Source organism: Aythya fuligula, chromosome 5, assembly GCF_009819795.1.
Source record: "Aythya fuligula isolate bAytFul2 chromosome 5, bAytFul2.pri, whole genome shotgun sequence".
Taxonomy (NCBI): Eukaryota; Metazoa; Chordata; class Aves; order Anseriformes; family Anatidae; genus Aythya; species Aythya fuligula.
Window position 1 is genome coordinate 41018985 of NC_045563.1, and position 9918 is coordinate 41028902.

The 9918-nt window shown below is 34.4% G+C and overlaps 1 long non-coding RNA gene across 1 annotated transcript; it reads left to right on the forward strand.

Annotated features, from left to right (window-relative positions):
- Positions 1–5996: 5996 nt before the first annotated feature.
- LOC116490376 lies at positions 5997–7739 on the forward strand. Its single transcript, XR_004253360.1, has 3 exons — positions 5997–6288; positions 6978–7062; positions 7628–7739. It is a non-coding gene; the product is annotated as an uncharacterized LOC116490376 (long non-coding RNA).
- The last annotated feature ends 2179 nt before the right edge of the window (positions 7740–9918 follow it).

The following is a 9918-nucleotide window of genomic DNA, read 5'->3' on the forward strand; positions in this document are numbered from 1 at the left end:
AGGCTCTGATCAAATTCACTGAATCCTTATTCAGCCTCTAGATGCAGAGAGAGAGCAGCTTTACAGTAATTACACCCTGTCTAAAGCCCAGTGGGTCTCCTCATGACTGTGCATTCCCCATCTGCAACACAGTGCCATGCCTCTCTCTGCTGCTATACAATAATGTCCCTGCAGCAAGCTCTTCCCCTTCTTCTACATGTTCTTTTACCTGCTGAAAACTGCAGCCAATTTTTGTATTGCAATAATGCTTATTTAATCACCATACCAAGCAATAAATACAAAGTAAATTCTAGAAATCACCTGGCATCTCAAAATAAAGGGTCTTAAGGTTTCTTTATCTACTACGATGTTGCAGAACAGGACTGTGTCACCTTTCTGCTAAGCACTATACAAAACAGATTGGGAGTATAAAATCTATGTCGATGCTAAGAAAACCCAGACAGTGCTCAGTTGCTACCAATGTCAAAAAAAAAACCTGCCTATTGCTTTAGAGTCATCATTCCTATATTTTTAATAGGCAGCATAAAAATTAAAAAAAAAAAAAAAAAAAGAAGAAAAAAAAAGACAAAGTATGCATTTTTGGAATTATGTTATTAGGCTGCAGATTTGCAAATTGAAAACCTGGCAGAAAGATCTAACACCTGGCCATCAGTACAGAGAAAAAATGCTAACTCTTTTAACTCTTTTTTCTGCTGGTCATGTCTTTTTATTGCTCTTTGTTTAGCTTACAACTAAAATCAACAGATGGTAGGAATACTCTTCATTTGTTTGCTCATACAGATAGATGTATTTTATTAGATTTGCCTATGAGTTGAAACAATTCACAAAATGTTTCTCAAAGGAACCATAGACTTTCTTCTATGCTTTATATATATATATATATAGGATTACATATACAAACACGGGATTGCTTTTGCCTAAAACTGCAGTGCTCAGCTTTTATGTTCTCTACTCAAAATTGTAGCATCTTATGGTTTAGAACAAACATAACTTGAAGTATGCCATGGTACAATTTCAGCAGCATTGAAATGCTTTTATCATTAACAAACTCTAAGGATGTTTTCACATGGATTTGTCTCATTTTTTTTCTGTGTCCTTTTTCTGATTGACAAACTGCTGAGGGAAAATAGTACTGTAAATCTATAATCAAAATTTGTGATATTAAATGGGTAGTGGAATTTAGAAACACCTTCTGGCCTTACAAATATATTGAATTTAAACACTGTGTTTACTAAAATAGCCTACTAAAATACATCATAATTGTTACTGGTTTGAATTAAACAGACCCAATCCCATACCAAACTTAGCAAAGTTGTATGAAATCAAAATTAAGATTTTACATTGAAAATTAAGAACAGTCCTGGAAAATGGGGAAAACAAATAATCTGCCTTGTGTTTTTCCTGAACAACCCAAATTCCTCAATCAAAGTTAATGGATTTTGATAATTAAGTCATTGTCAACCACCCAAGAATGAGTGTAAAGTAGCTTACATACAAATATTCTCCTACATCTTTCTCTTCACACTTGCTGAAACTTTGGAATATGAAGCTGTATGAAGGTGCATATTTGTATAACATAAAATATTTCATTTTATAACAGTAATGATTGATATGATAGTACTGTTTTTTAAATCTCCAGATCAATGGGGTGTCTTATCTTCTCTGATCCAGAAATATACATAATGCCACCAGCATGCAGAGACCCTTTCTCATGTAGTAATAAGCACTGAGTAAGACAAAAGAATGATATTACATACAAATTGTATATTTATACACAGAAGTAGTAGGGCATACTGCACTTTAAACATAATCAGAGATATCAATTACTGTAGAATTTGCAATAGTTTTGGAACTTTTAGAACTTAGTAGAGACTACTAGGAGAAAATCTGTTAAGGAAGAGATTTTGTCACCAGAGGGATATTTGTGCAATTTATATAATATACTAGGTTTTAATATTGTTGCAACATTACAGTATAATTGTTGATGTACTTGGTCCGATATATATTTACATGGTATAATAAAGTCTTCATATAAATGCATTGCAAATATAAATATATGATATATTTGTATTTTTCTTGAAAACTGGAAACAAAATTAAGTGGATTTTTAATGCAGGGAAATTTCTGAACACCAGAGAGCTGTTTTTGCACAAAAAAGTTACAGTGGTGGGGGAAAAGGCTGAGACATCGTTCTCTTTCAGGAATAGACTAGTTTAAAAAATTCCTTTGAAAGAAAAGGAAGTTACGTAGCCCAGTAGGGAATATGAGGTCACAGTGGATGCTAAAGACTGAAGATTTTCTGCTGCACAAGTACAAAAAAATTTATAACTCTTTTTAATAGAAATATCTTGCTAAACAGCATTTTGGCATTTTCTGGTTCTATGGACCTGGACAAATTCCAATTCATGTAATTATATTACTTATTCTCCTGCACTTTCAATTACTTTCATCATTCTTATTGCACATCCTACCCAGAAATACTGAAGATTTCTGTATTAATGGGACCTATGTTCTAAACAGAGCTAATGACATTTCTTAATTCAGAATGCTTGTCTGAAGTCCGTATTCCTAAAATTAGTCTCTAAAACCTAAAACCTAAAATCAGTCTCATTTTTTACCAAGAAAAAGAAGTTTAATCTAAGAAGAAATATGACTTAAATAATTCTTTTCTTGTTAAATTAAACATTGTGTTTGACTCATAATGAATCCTTTTCAATTTTCAATTTTATGGTCCACTGAAGTTTTTGTGATGAACATATTTGGTATTAGTGATGAATCAGTTATCTAAATCAATGGAATTTCAATCTAGATATTATTTCACTATGAACTGAGTAATTCTCAATGGATTATTTGCAACTTTATTGCACCAGAGGTAATACCCAACAAGGGCCTGGGACTTCATCTGGAAGGTGGACAGCTGGCCCTTGCAGTCCAGCTGAAATGTGGGACAATTCCCCTGAACTCATGGTGCTGATGGAGGGCTGAAACCTAGTCTTCTGACACACTATTACCTAAATAAAGCCTAAATGGTGAACTGGAGTTACCTACATGGCCTCAGCTCTAAGCATACATAATCCTATGAAAGTATCACTCAGCTTTGAAAAATCAAAGATTTTCTCTATCTTGTTGAGAAACATGATATGATGGCTGCAGCATCATGGCCTGATAACAATGAAAGCAGTGGGATTGTAAGGGTGTGCAATCAGTGGACACCCAGCCTACTGCTTCTGGAGGCCTCAATTTAATTGCTGATTTTGGTCAGAAGTGAAATTGAACTGCCAGTCTGTGGCATAATGACTGTTTCACCACACCAGTCCAAAGAAGATCAGGCTCACACTAACAACAGAGTTTATGTGCTTTTAAAATAATTCTGTACTATATAGCACATTTAAAAATAATTTTAAAATAATAACAATAATAATAATTTTAAAATAATTTTAATAATAATAATAATTTTAATAATAATAATAATTTTAAAATAATTCTGTGCTATATAGCACAGATTTCATCTAAAATATATATAGAAAGCAACTCAGTAAATATTCCTTTCTCTTTTAAATGCTACTAAGAAAGTCAACATTGTAAAAACTGGAAAAAAATATATTGCAAATGTCAGAACTCATTTTCTATGTCTGGTGAGAGCAAAAAAAAAAAAATGGACACAGAGAGGAATTTGAAACCAACATTTTCTCTGCAACCTAAGGCACTACTAATTTATATTTGTATATTGTTCTCTGATCTGATCTCAATAAGCAGTTAGATACAGTAGAATAAGTGGCAGAGAAAAAGACAAATCATGGAACATACCTTAAGATGTTGCTTGGTATGTCTTCTTTGAAAGCAAGCAGCACTTTTATTCAGAACATTTTTAATTGCTATGCTAATATATTGTTACTAAGATGGTTCTACCTTAGTAATGCCTGTGAGTCTGAGTCCAGTAGTCCAGAGATGACTATACTGATTTGCAGGCAAGTATTCTAGTAATTCCCAAAGTTGCAAACAGCAGTTTCATATGGCATGCTGTAAATGTGGTTCAGTCCCAAAACTATATGTGTTATCTTTATGTTACAGGAAAAGTTCATTTCTTTACAGTGACACATGGAACAATTTTTTATTGTGTCATTAATGCAATACACGTTGTTCAATTGATAAAAATCTGACCTCACAACATATTCCAGAGAAGGAAGAAAATCAAAGTCTAATCCCCCTTATTCCATTGAAACCCTACTTATTTCAGGGAATGTTTTGTCTGTTAAAAGGCTGTACATATGCATAAGGATTTTTTGCTTATATCTTCCTTCATTGTCATTTGCAATATTTATATATTTTTTGACTCTCAGTCAAACAAACTGGACTACATGTGAAAAATTAGCTCTACATTTGCTGGAATTCATAAATACAATTACATAGTTTTAATGCAAAGAATGAGAGTTAATACATATCAGAACCTTCATGTTTTAGCAGCAAATACACTCCATGTATGATCTCTGTGATCTAATGCTATTTTCTCACTATTAGATATGCCATGTCACCAGATCCAAAATACATTAGAATGTAACCACAACAGACAAATGCATCAAGCATATATCCTTAAAAAAAAAAAAAAATGATTTTGATTGGAAGAGTCCTAAGTGAAAGCACGAGTAATTCAAAAGTTTTGAAGAAGTTACTGTTAAAAAAGATTCTTTGTTCACTTTAAACCGTGAGAGATTATTTGTAGCATACATACTTCCAGAAAGGATGTTTTCCTCTTGATTCTGTATTTCAGTTATCTTACTGACCACATCAGCTCACTTTCATTTTCTAAACCATAGGACTAGTTAGGGTAAAAGAAACCTCAGATTCTTACCAGATCAATATATCTTCTATTCTCAGATTTACGCATTTCTGCTTTGACTTTATTTGCCAGCAGCAATAGAAACAACATATTTTAACGGTTGCTATTCCAGAAAGAACCAAGTAGTACAGTATTTTCATGCTTATCTTCAAAAGACTATAGTTTCTTCTAGCTAATTTCTTCCAGCTAGATGTGTGGGTATCAAAAAAAAAAAGAAGTTCTTGGGAACTTCTGAACCTTTCAAAGCTGGACTCAATGCTAGTCATATATCCCCAAGTCACTAACATCTGCTCTGTTGTTATCTAAGCAATTTTTTTAAGGTTAAGCCAAGAACCCCTCTACCTGTTTTCTTGAAATAAAATAGTAGGAATTGAAACCTAATTTGGAAATCTGCACATTCACAATGTGCACTTTTCCAAATGTTATCTCCTCCAAGGATTTGGAGATAGAATGGGAAGCAAGCATTGCATCTTTATGTATAGGTAATGCATGTGAGATCTAAAAATTTCCAGATATTTCATATACAGTGTCTTCCTCTATGGCTTATGGGAAAAACAGGCTCATGTTTGCTGTAATATGCCAAGAGATATGCTTTTAAAAAACATTTTGATGCCATTAGTATTTTCGCCAAAGTATGTTTGTCTGAAAACAACCAGCCAACTGTACCCACTTCATCATCCCTGGTACTCTGTCCCAGTTCAGTACTTGGTACTGACTGCTAACTGTCTCCTCTGTTGATGACTGCTCAGGACAAATTTTCTGAGAGACATAACAGCTGCCAAAAGTCAGTTTAGTGTCTGACAGAAAATTTATCATAAAAGCATAATACAGTTTTCACTATGGCTGTATTCTCCATTTAAAAATGTGCACTTTGGGCACACACCTACCTACAGAGACACTACCTGGACTTTTTGTTGTGCAGAGGCTTCACACTGTAGGCTGTCTGTACAAGACAGAAACTCTGGCATTTGGGAAACCTATCATTAGTCTTATCAGCTATACTGAGAAAATATACCAAAGTTACAGTTTCCACCATAATGCTTCAATGCAATGCATGTCATTTAAATTTTTGGGAGCATCGTCACTTGTTGTTTCTCCTGCTATAGCTTGAATCACTCAGTCTAAATGGTATGTTGATTTCTTTTGACAGGAACTAGTCTGCCTTCTGAGCTTATGAGTAAGACAGCAAAAAAAGTCTTGAGACCCTCAAAGTTAAACTGAGACTATCCTGCAAAGTATTTATCAAGGACAAGAGGAGGCAGTACCCAACCTCTGACATCTACCTTTGCATGTGTGTGCTGAGTAGCCTGCATGGAAAGCACCACTAATCTTGAGGAGCAATTCAAGCATATCGATGAATGGTGACCAGATACAATGGAAAAACACCCATAATAAAGAGTACTTCAATTGTACCCGAAGTGAATAATGCTGACTGAGGTCCATTTGGAGAGGTTTGTCTTCTCATTCTCATAATAAAATTATGTATAAAATGGAAGCCAGTGTCATTAAAAGTATCATCATATCAAAAAGTATCATGAAAGTATCATTCAAATCCTTTCAAATGTGCATTGGGTGCATCTTTTTCACAGATGGCTATGAACAGTATGTTTTATATTAGCATGAATAACCTTCAGACTTCGTGAACAATTATTGAAACAAATCTATTCTCTATTAGTTGTTTTCAGGCAAGGGTGATGGCTCACCTATCCTCGCATGTAGCATAGTTTGTTTCAGAATTTTCAGACACAAGATTGCCCCACCAAAATAAATAAATAAATAAATAAAATGAGTTTACAAATCCTGAATGGTTTCTTGTTTTTATGGCAGTGCCAAAATGCCAAAACTCTATTTCCAGGGTTTCCATCTGTGAAGTCAATGGACAGAGGATAAAGAAACACCCTGTAGCACTTTCAATCATTATTTTCATTTATGTCTAGGTTAAATAATGGGAAGTATATGTATACCTACACAAAATGCAACTAATTGCTTTGCATTTCCCTCAGCCCCTTAGAATATACAAGTATACCCAAGCACGTCAACACTGCTAACCTATGTAAAATGCAATAGGAAAAACTGGCCTAAACAAACAAAATGTTGATCTGCCTTTTATTAATTTCATTTTTTATCTTCTTGTATACAGACGTTTGACAGCTGTGACATTCATGGGCAATGCATTTGAGAAAGAAGACATAAATATTCAGAGACATATTAGAATGCTGTTCAATGTAAGCACCTGTCTACTTAGTGTTGACAGAAAATCATTTACTTTGCTTTATGCATGTTCTCTCCAGAGACTACAGAGGTCCTATTTTATTTAAAGAGCTGGTCCCAACATCAGTACTAGCTCTTGAAAATGCAATATATACAGCTAATTATATTTATTAAGGAAACAATTTTGTTTTATATTTTCAATACTACTTACACAATTTTTTCAACCTCTACTTCAGAATCTCTTTCCCCCGGGGAACTGAAGGAGGAAAGGGAAAAGGGAATGAGGAGTAGAAAATGTATGACCTCATGATGACTTTATTTCTGACATCAGAAAGGATGATATAGAATGTTCAATATCTTGAAAATAATAGATCAGAAAATATGCAGAATCAAAAAGGGATCTCTGCCTAATCTTTCTTTCAGTATCCAGTGCTTAGATAAATAGTTCCACTAACTTTAAGAATTGACATAAATAGAGACACTTTATGTAGAAGTTAGGGAAATGAGTCCTCAACAGCAGGGTGTTTCTACAAACTATTTAAATCACTATGAAACATGTTTTTTTCCACTTTTTGATAGTTTGCCAGAAGCCCACTATAAAAAAGAACCATCTGATGACTAGGATTGCTGCAGCTTTCGAAAAATCTGCCTTGAAAAATATGGAGGTCATGAATTTTAAACCTGAAAGATGATTAATTCCTTAGAGTGAAGGGAAGAGAAGAGAAGAGAAGAGAAGAGAAGAGAAAAGAGAAGAGAAGAGAAGAGAAGAGAAGAGAAGAGAAGAGAAGAGAAGAGAAGAGAAGAGAAGAGAAGAGAAGAGAAGAGAAGAGAAGAGAAGAGAAGAGAAGAGAAAAGAAAAGAAAAGAAAAGAAAAGAAAAGAAAAGAAAAGAAAAGAAAAGAAAAAAGAAAAGAAAAGAAAAGAAAAGAAAAGAAAAGAAAAGAGGCTCAAAATGAACCTAATTTTTGGCCTGAACATTTTATTACCTTTTATTTTACCTGACGTGAGTATGTAATGATGTTAACTCAGCCCTGATCATATAGAGTGGGTGAGGGGGGGGGATGTTTGAAGAGAGAAAAATCTTCAGTAAAAATCTTCAGTAAAGCCTCAGAAGCTACAAAACCTTACAATGCTGCCACCTGTAGGCCAAAAGTGACAACATCAACTCCGCAGAATCGTTCTGTGTCACACTCAACAGTAAAAAACAACATAAAAGGAGCACGAAATGTACGAACAAAAAGACTCCTGCACAAGGCTAATTTACCTGGTGAACTGATGGAGCAGTTACTTTGGTTTACCTAGTTCAATGCTTTTATATAACTTAATTAGAATCATCACACAGCGACTTAACCCATCTAGAGAAATTATGAGCTGAAAGTCCAGATCCCATATGAATCCTTTTGCTCAATTAAAGAAGTTTAATTGAAAATTAAACTATATATAGAAACTATATATATATTTTTTTCTATACTTTATATAGAAAACTAAGAAGTTTTCTATAGAAGATTTGTTTTTTCCATAAAGAGCACACAAGGAGCAATGGAACATGATATGCCTTTTTTTTTTTTTTTTTTTTTCACATTAAGATAATTATGTAAAGGCACTAACATTGACAATACTTGCTGAAATCAAAAATTTACACTGCTATTCCAGACATTTAGGCCTGTCATTTGTAAGATATTGGCACAGTTTTCTTATGCTATGGGAGAAACATGGGTGGTTAGACCTAATGCCTTCAGATATCTTCATGATGCTCTCCTAATGTTAGCATTTACTAATAAAACACCATGAATAGTCTAGAAAATTAATTTCTAAAATATATTTGGAAAAAAATAATCTGTATTTACACCTCCAACTGGCCTTGGTGTTTCCATTTATGCAATATTTATTGTCACTCCTGGCAAGGTGTGTTTTTAATTCTATAGTCCTTACTAAGAAGCTAATTCACCCAGATGGAGGAAAGTAGCCTCTTCATTGTCTTCCTTCTCTACTCTTAAAAAAAATAAAAAATAAAAAATGACAACAACAAAATGTTCCTCACCTAATCTGCTGATGTTATACTGTTGTATTGCATTGTATGGCATAGCTATATTGTATATGATTCTGTATAGTACTAATGCTGTACTATACAGCAAATAAAACAAGATGAATAGGGCTCAGTGGAGGGCGAATGGGCGTGATGTCATCTCATTAGCCATTGGGTAGCTGAAGATCACAGTGGGCTGAGCAAATCACAGGCACCTTTTCCTACTCCCAAGATGAGTTCTGCATTTTACATTACAATCACTGAACAAAATGCAGAAGAAGCACCCTGGAAGAATTTAAAGTAGACAGAAATTGTGCTGTCACCTAGACTGCGGAAAAAGGCAGGATTTCTGACACCCTCTAAGCTATTGGGTATCTGTCTGCAGCTCCTTAAAAACCCTGGAAGTTTTTTTGGAGCACCCTTCCAAATGAACTGAAGGAAAGGGGGCTAGAGTCACCCTCCATGGCTGTGGAAAACAATGCTGCTCACTTCCACTTCCAAGGGGAAGGAGGAAAGATGACCAGAATGCAGCTGGCTCCAGGGCTGCCATGTGCAGATGAGACTTGAGACAAAAGACAGAAGAGAGAAGAAAGATTCAGTAGCTCATGGAAGATGTATTAAGTTCCTGTGGTTTATGCTGGCTGCTTTTCTTTAGACCTTCCTGTCTATCACATCTTCATTTCAATATTTTGTTTCTGTCTGTACATCTCAAACAATAATCTATGAAGTAGTTGGTTCTACAGGTTCCCAAACTTTTCTTCTTTCCCACCTATGCACTAATGAGATAACTTTCTACACCAGCATGAAATCTTTAGTATGTGGGAAAAACCCTAATTAACCTAAAA